Source organism: Cariama cristata, unplaced genomic scaffold, assembly GCF_000690535.1.
Source record: "Cariama cristata isolate BGI_N322 unplaced genomic scaffold, ASM69053v1 scaffold27812, whole genome shotgun sequence".
NCBI classification, from domain to species: Eukaryota; Metazoa; Chordata; class Aves; order Cariamiformes; family Cariamidae; genus Cariama; species Cariama cristata.
The window spans coordinates 31,676-38,106 of NW_009604884.1; the positions used below are offsets into that span (position 1 = coordinate 31,676).

Genomic DNA, 6,431 nt, shown 5'->3' on the forward strand with positions numbered 1-6,431 from the left:
ACACTTAGAGCTCATGATACTGTGAATTTTAAATGAAATAAATTCTCGAGATAACAGAAAGAAATCACGTTTCTGCTTTGATTTTGCCAAGGAGGCCATACAATGTGCATTCTAGCTCTCTTTCTAAGAAGCACGGTTGACCTAATGAGACAAAATAATTGTGCAATACCCACTCAGCTGTGAACTCCAGGTTCCCTTCAGGAGCATCTGGTTTTGGGACACTTTTTTAAAGATGACCTTTTTTTAAAAAAGATGAAAAAAAATGTGCCAAAATGGAATTTGTTTCTTCAGAAAAGAAAAAAAACCCCAAACAACAAAACCAAAACAGGCTTCAGCACCCTAACCAGAAGACTGGCAATCTAAACAGAATGACTCTCAACACATCTGATTTGGCCTTCAAAGATTCATTCTCACAACTCTGTAGCATCCCAAAGGACACAAGGCCTCTAGTTTCTCCTAAGTCATCTTTCTTTGACACTTGCCTCTAAGTATGAACTCTGTGCAGGAATCTGTTCTTTACCCATTGCTGGAAACAACTAATAATAAGTGTTATGGTCTCAGGTGAGATTTATCTATTGATTTTAGAGGGATTACATTTGCCACCGAGAGTGGGAAGTACAAAAGCTGCTCTCTCGGGGGAGCAGATTTTCAGTTAAAGTAGGTTGGGTGTTTTAAATGGGAGCACTAGATGTAGAATTTACTTGTCAGACAACCAAGCTGGACTTTTTGTCACACTAATGATACAAGCTTTGTCTTCTTCTCATAATGTAAAATGCTTGATGTGGCTGTAAATCTTCAGACAAAAATTTTAAATATTTCTTATATAGGCAGAGCCAAGAAACAAATACATTTCATTAAACAGGCCAATGGTACTTTACCTCTGGAAAATATTTTAAATAACAAACTGATTTTTTTTCTCCAGTATGATTTTCAAATTAGTAAATAAGTTTTTATTTTAAAGTAATACATGGATGTGCATTTGATCATATTACATTTGCAGTATAAACAGTTCATCATCACTAAGAATAAAAATAGGCACTTAGATAACATTCTAAAGACTGCATCTGACATGCCTATCGAGCTGGATTTGGGAAGGTACAATTTGTACTTGTGAACAAAAGGAGTAATTTTTTAACTCAGAACAGCTTGTAAGTCAAAGACGACAGGCTGAAAAATACAAAATTCTGCATGATGGTCAATCTAAAGGCAGAAAGCAATTTCACAGGGCATTATACTGAGGTATAAAGTTAAAAAGAAAACAATGCATCTTTAGGATTGTGGCAGTAACTGACAGTGTAGAAGATATGGCCTTTACGATATCACTACCACTATACAGATACAGCCCTTGAATACAATCATTTGAATAGTAGGAACATTTACATAAGATACAAACTGTTATTTGTTTAGTTTTCAGTTATGGTTTGTTAAAAGCACATCCTAAAACTGGAGAGGGGGAAAAAAAGGGGGGGGGGGGGAACCCAACAAGGCATAAACCTCATCTGAAACCTCTTATTTTCAAAGATTTCAAGTCCACTAGCAGTAAATTGGTATGAATAGATCTAGCACCTTGCCCAGGTAACTGTGAAGATTGATGTGAGGGACATACAAGAAATTTCTAGAAGCTTTTTAGGAATGAAACAAGGGCAAAGCTTTTGCTGGTTGGAAAGAGGCCCAACCCTGTGCTGACCTTCTACAGCATTTAGTGGGTTCTTGTTGAGACCTGGCTGTTTAAAACCTCTCACGTTGAAGTAAAGATGCTGTGGGATACTTCAATGGGGCACTCATGAGAGGCTGTGAGGGGAGAACCTGGACCAAAGTGTGGCTGAAGGGATGTTGATGGGAGAGCAGCATCAGGAAGGTCCAGCAGCGAAGCATCAGTGCAAAAGCGAAGGCAGCTAAAGGGTGTATCACTACTCTGACCACCTAGGACAACAACAGGAGTTTAAGACATATATTACTACCACTATACAATACCGTTCTCATAATTTGATTTAAATTATATGATCGAAAGTACCCACTGTAATCAGGGTCATAATTCATGTTTTCTTGTCAACTGAAGACTATTTATTAAAATGATACTTGATATGAGATGGGATTTATTGTTTCTCTGGTGCTGCCACACTTCGTCTGTCAATTTTTAGGAATAAATATCACACATCTTTTCAATTACAACAAACAAAAGCTTGCATTATTTGAACATTTTGCTAAAATAACTCAGAGTCTTTGTGGGAAAACCTTTGCTGGACAACATCTCATTTTATTCATATGCCCCCATTAACATGATAAGTATGTGTTTGGATACAATTATATCCAGCTGTGTTTTCTTTTTGTGTTGCTTTTTTAACTGGACTGCCATAGTTCAAGTAGTGAGATGGCTGTCAGAGTGCTCTGCAGCAAGATTCTCATTTAGTGTGTAGTATATAATTTGCATACTAATACTGTAAATAGTTTTCAAACAGATTTCCTGGAAGACTTGAAACCTCTTGTATATGTGTAAATAGAATGCTTATTTCTTTCAGGACTAATATTCTCTATGAAAACAGATCCCCCTCCACACACACAGAGGAAAGTCTTATGACTTTGTTGAAATTATCATCAGCAAGATCATAACAAGTGTAGAATTTGGTCCTCGTCTGTTTTTAAGTAGCTCGCTGTAAAATTGTCATATATTCAAAGGCAACTTAGTTTCTTTTCATCTGTTAGCATGCCCTTATCTCAAAGTGCAAATACCATTGTATTAATTTACAGCAAAGGACATGTCAGTCCAGTCATGATAAATTCATTGCTGAGATAAATGGATGCAGATAGACAATATAAAAAAACCACATAAAGAAGATTTTTAAATCCCTGATTCAATTGTTGGGTAATCACATTAGTATGATTTCCAAGCAGTAGAACTTTCTATTGATGCTGTCTAGGAAGCTGCATAATAGGATTCTGCCAAGAAACACAGTGGAAGGAAGAAGGCTCCTCTGCAAGGAGAGGAGGTCCAAGAACTCCAGGTCCGAGAACTTACATACTTGGATCTGGCTACAGCCGACATTTGAAAACAACAATCACCTGAGAGTATGTTTAGTTAAAAAAAAAAATACACTTGATATTCACAGTCTTTCCCTGATAACTGTGGAAACAGTGAATTAATTAAGTCCTTGTAATAGTGCTAACGGTGAATTAATTTTTTGACACCTGCAGCAACTCTTTGGAAGAATTTGTTGTTTACATCGAATGGGATGCTGTAGCCATGGTACATTTCGATCCAAATAGTGCAGAATACTTAACATTTGTAGTCTGTTTGCTGTACAAAGCTGCACACTCCAAGGGTCCTTTTTATTGCCTGACCACATAGCCAAAATCAATTGCTATCAACACCTTTTTGTGTAAAAATCTCTTTGCTATGATGTACTTGTAATTCTAATAAATGTGAAATCCTCAACAGAAAGTAAATTAATGTTTATAATGACGTCAGGTTAGTTTTGATGTTTTTTTCTTTCTTAAAGAATATGGCAATTTAACTGTGAATCTACTTAAGCCAGAATAACCAGAAGGTTTCTTGTGTCTGGAACAAATACTCCCATGTATGTGGGAGGGAATAAGCTCATGCATTACGATCGGCTGGGAACTGTCTGTCTGTATTGCTGCTCTGTAGAAAACGATCTGAGGGAGAAGTTGAACGTGAGTCAGCAGTATGTCCTTGCAGCAATGCAGACAAACCACATACCCAGCTGCATTAGCAGTAACATAGCCAGCAGGCAAAGGAAGCAGTTGTTTCTTTCTACTCGGCATCAGGAGCATACATCTGGAATACCAAGACTAGCTTTAAGTCACACAAACAACACAAGAAATCTATTCAAAATGGAAAACTTCAGTGGAGGAACAGACATTTCCCTGCTTGCGAAAGGGGAGAGCTAACTGTTGTCATCTGCTGCCTAATGGTGGCTTGCAGAGCTAGTCCTCTTCCAGGGGTGCACCATGAAAGGACAGGAGGCAATGGTCAGAAATTCCAGTAAAGGAAATTCTGTTAGCTATAAAGAAATATTCTTCACAATAAAAGGAAGAAGCTGCTTAAGACAGGCTGCAGAATCTCCATCCTTGGTGATTTGCAAAGCTTGTTTAACCAAGGGTCTGGACAATCTTATTCAACTTAGAAGTTAGCACTGCTTTGAACAGGAGGTTAGAATCATAGAATCATTTAGGTTGGAAAGGACCTTTAAGATCATTAAGTCTGACTGTAAACCTAGCACGGCCAAGTCCACTACTAAACCATATCCCTAAGCACCACACCTACACATTTTTTAAATACCTCCAGGGATGGTGGCCTCATCACTTCCCTGGGCAGCCTGTTCCAATGCTTGATAACCCTTATGGTGAAGAAATTCTTCCCAATATCCAATCTAAACCTGCCCTGGCACAACTTGAGGCCACTTCCTCTTGTCCTATCACTACTTGGGAGAAGAGATCAACCTCACCTCGCTACAACCCAGCGAGGACTAGAGGTCCTCCAGAGGTCCCTCTCAGCCTACATTTCTGTGGTACAGTCTATGATCTTACAAGCTGCAGTGATTGAAATTCAAATAACCCACCTTACAGAACATTCCAAAGAAGTATTCATGGCAGTCTGAAATCCATCACCCTGCCTTCCCCTCCCCACTACAGCAGAATGGAAAGACAAGACTGGCATTTGCTTCCTCACTGCTACCTCTGGCAGCCTGTGGTGTGTAAATAAACCTCGTGATGATTGAAGGAAATGTAATCTCACCGCCTCCTTAGCTAAAAACACATAGGTGCTATTTAAAATAATTACCACATTTCAATATGCACACCCATAAATTCAGGGTGCATTAAAGCAGTAAATATTTAGGCAGATTGATTCACATGCCTTACACAATTTCATTGCATTTCAGTGTCAATACACTATGAAATAGATTTTTTAATTTGTTTTGCAAGCACGGGCTAACTTCTTAAGTTTAATTGCAGAATACTAAATTTTAAGATCTCCAGGCTTTCAAAATTTAACCACTATAAATTTAAATTGCGGACATGGATACAAACATGACAGATTTTTGCTTCCACTTGGGAAAGATAAAGTCAGACGCACGAACATAAAGGCAAGGCAGAGGTTGAAACCTATCCTTTACATTATTTGTGATAGCAGACTATCACAAATATTGTAAGCTTAAAATTTGAAATTTCCTGAGTGTCGAATCTTAGTGTTGCCTTCTGCAACAATCTATTCTGCTATTTCTGTCATTGTTGCTATTTCTGTCATTTTTCTAGGAAAGGAGCCTTCTAACCCTCCACAGTCACTATTCATATCACTCACTTCTAAAAAAAGCTAATTAGACAGTGAATGATAAGCAGAATACCAGAGTTCATTTTTATCTGTAGTTTTTATATTCCAGTTTACTTGTGTAGTTAGCTGAACTGTGTGTAGTTAAAAATCAAGGGGAGAATAAGGGCATGAAGGATTATAAAAAAGAAATGAGGTAAAGAAGAAAATTCCAGTGGTACTCAGCTCAAAAAAAGCAAAGGAGTTATTAGCTGGAGGAATACCCAGTTTGACTCTGGTTATGTGGGAAAGTTTATTTTTTCTCATATAAAGCCTAGCATCAAAGGAGACATTAAAATCCTATATTGAGTAAGTTGTCAGTAATGGCTAAAACTGAGGCTCTTGCAAAGAAAAACACAGGCTATATTCTTCTGCAAGACATAAATTTTTCATTTCCCAGAGATGGAAGTTGTTCGAGTATGCAGAACCCGCTAAGGCTTATAAGGAAAGGCTGAGGTTTAAGTACAGATTATTTGGATATTTTGTGGGTTTACCTGATTTTACACACTTCAGGGTCAATGAGTAAAAAGGCTTTGTAGTGGAAGAGCTGCACTATTAATGACTTTACTGGTGCAATAGAAAGTCTCAGAGAAACATTTCAAATGTGCCGAGTACAAGCGGTTAGCTCTTTTAACAGGATTTGGAAAACCAGCTGTTATCTTAAGGTCCAGTCAAAGGAGGGCTACACATTTCCAACCCTTTGCAAATTTTAGAAAATTGTTTTCCTGCTGGTTATCTGATAGGACCTGAAAGCTGTTTAAAATGTCTCTCACTTTATAACTATTAGATCAATCAACCTTAACTAACTGATGAAAAAATAAACCCAGTTTATAGTTGCCAGAACTTGCAAATATCTAGGAACGCGTATTGATATCGCTGGTAGGGGGGGGATCTCACTGGCCTCTGTCACACCACCCAAGGCAGTTAAGTCAAACCAGTGACTACGGGGACTGGACTACAGGAACCAGTTCCTTTTGATTAAAAAAAAATATTGTTACTTACAACTGAAGCACTTAATCATGGGTTTAATTTACAATCAACTAGGTGTACCTAATCTGAAACACTCTTATGAACTTTATTAGCCTCTCCGAAAGTCTGTGGCTTA

The 6,431-nt window shown here is 37.9% G+C and overlaps 1 protein-coding gene across 1 annotated transcript in view; it reads right to left on the reverse strand.

Annotated features, from left to right (window-relative positions):
* RGS7 (regulator of G-protein signaling 7) overlaps positions 1-6,431 on the reverse strand; it is a gene marked incomplete at its 5' end in the record, with an annotated part of 40,935 nt that overhangs the window by 25,081 nt on the left and 9,423 nt on the right. The gene's annotated exons all lie outside the window — the stretch shown is intronic.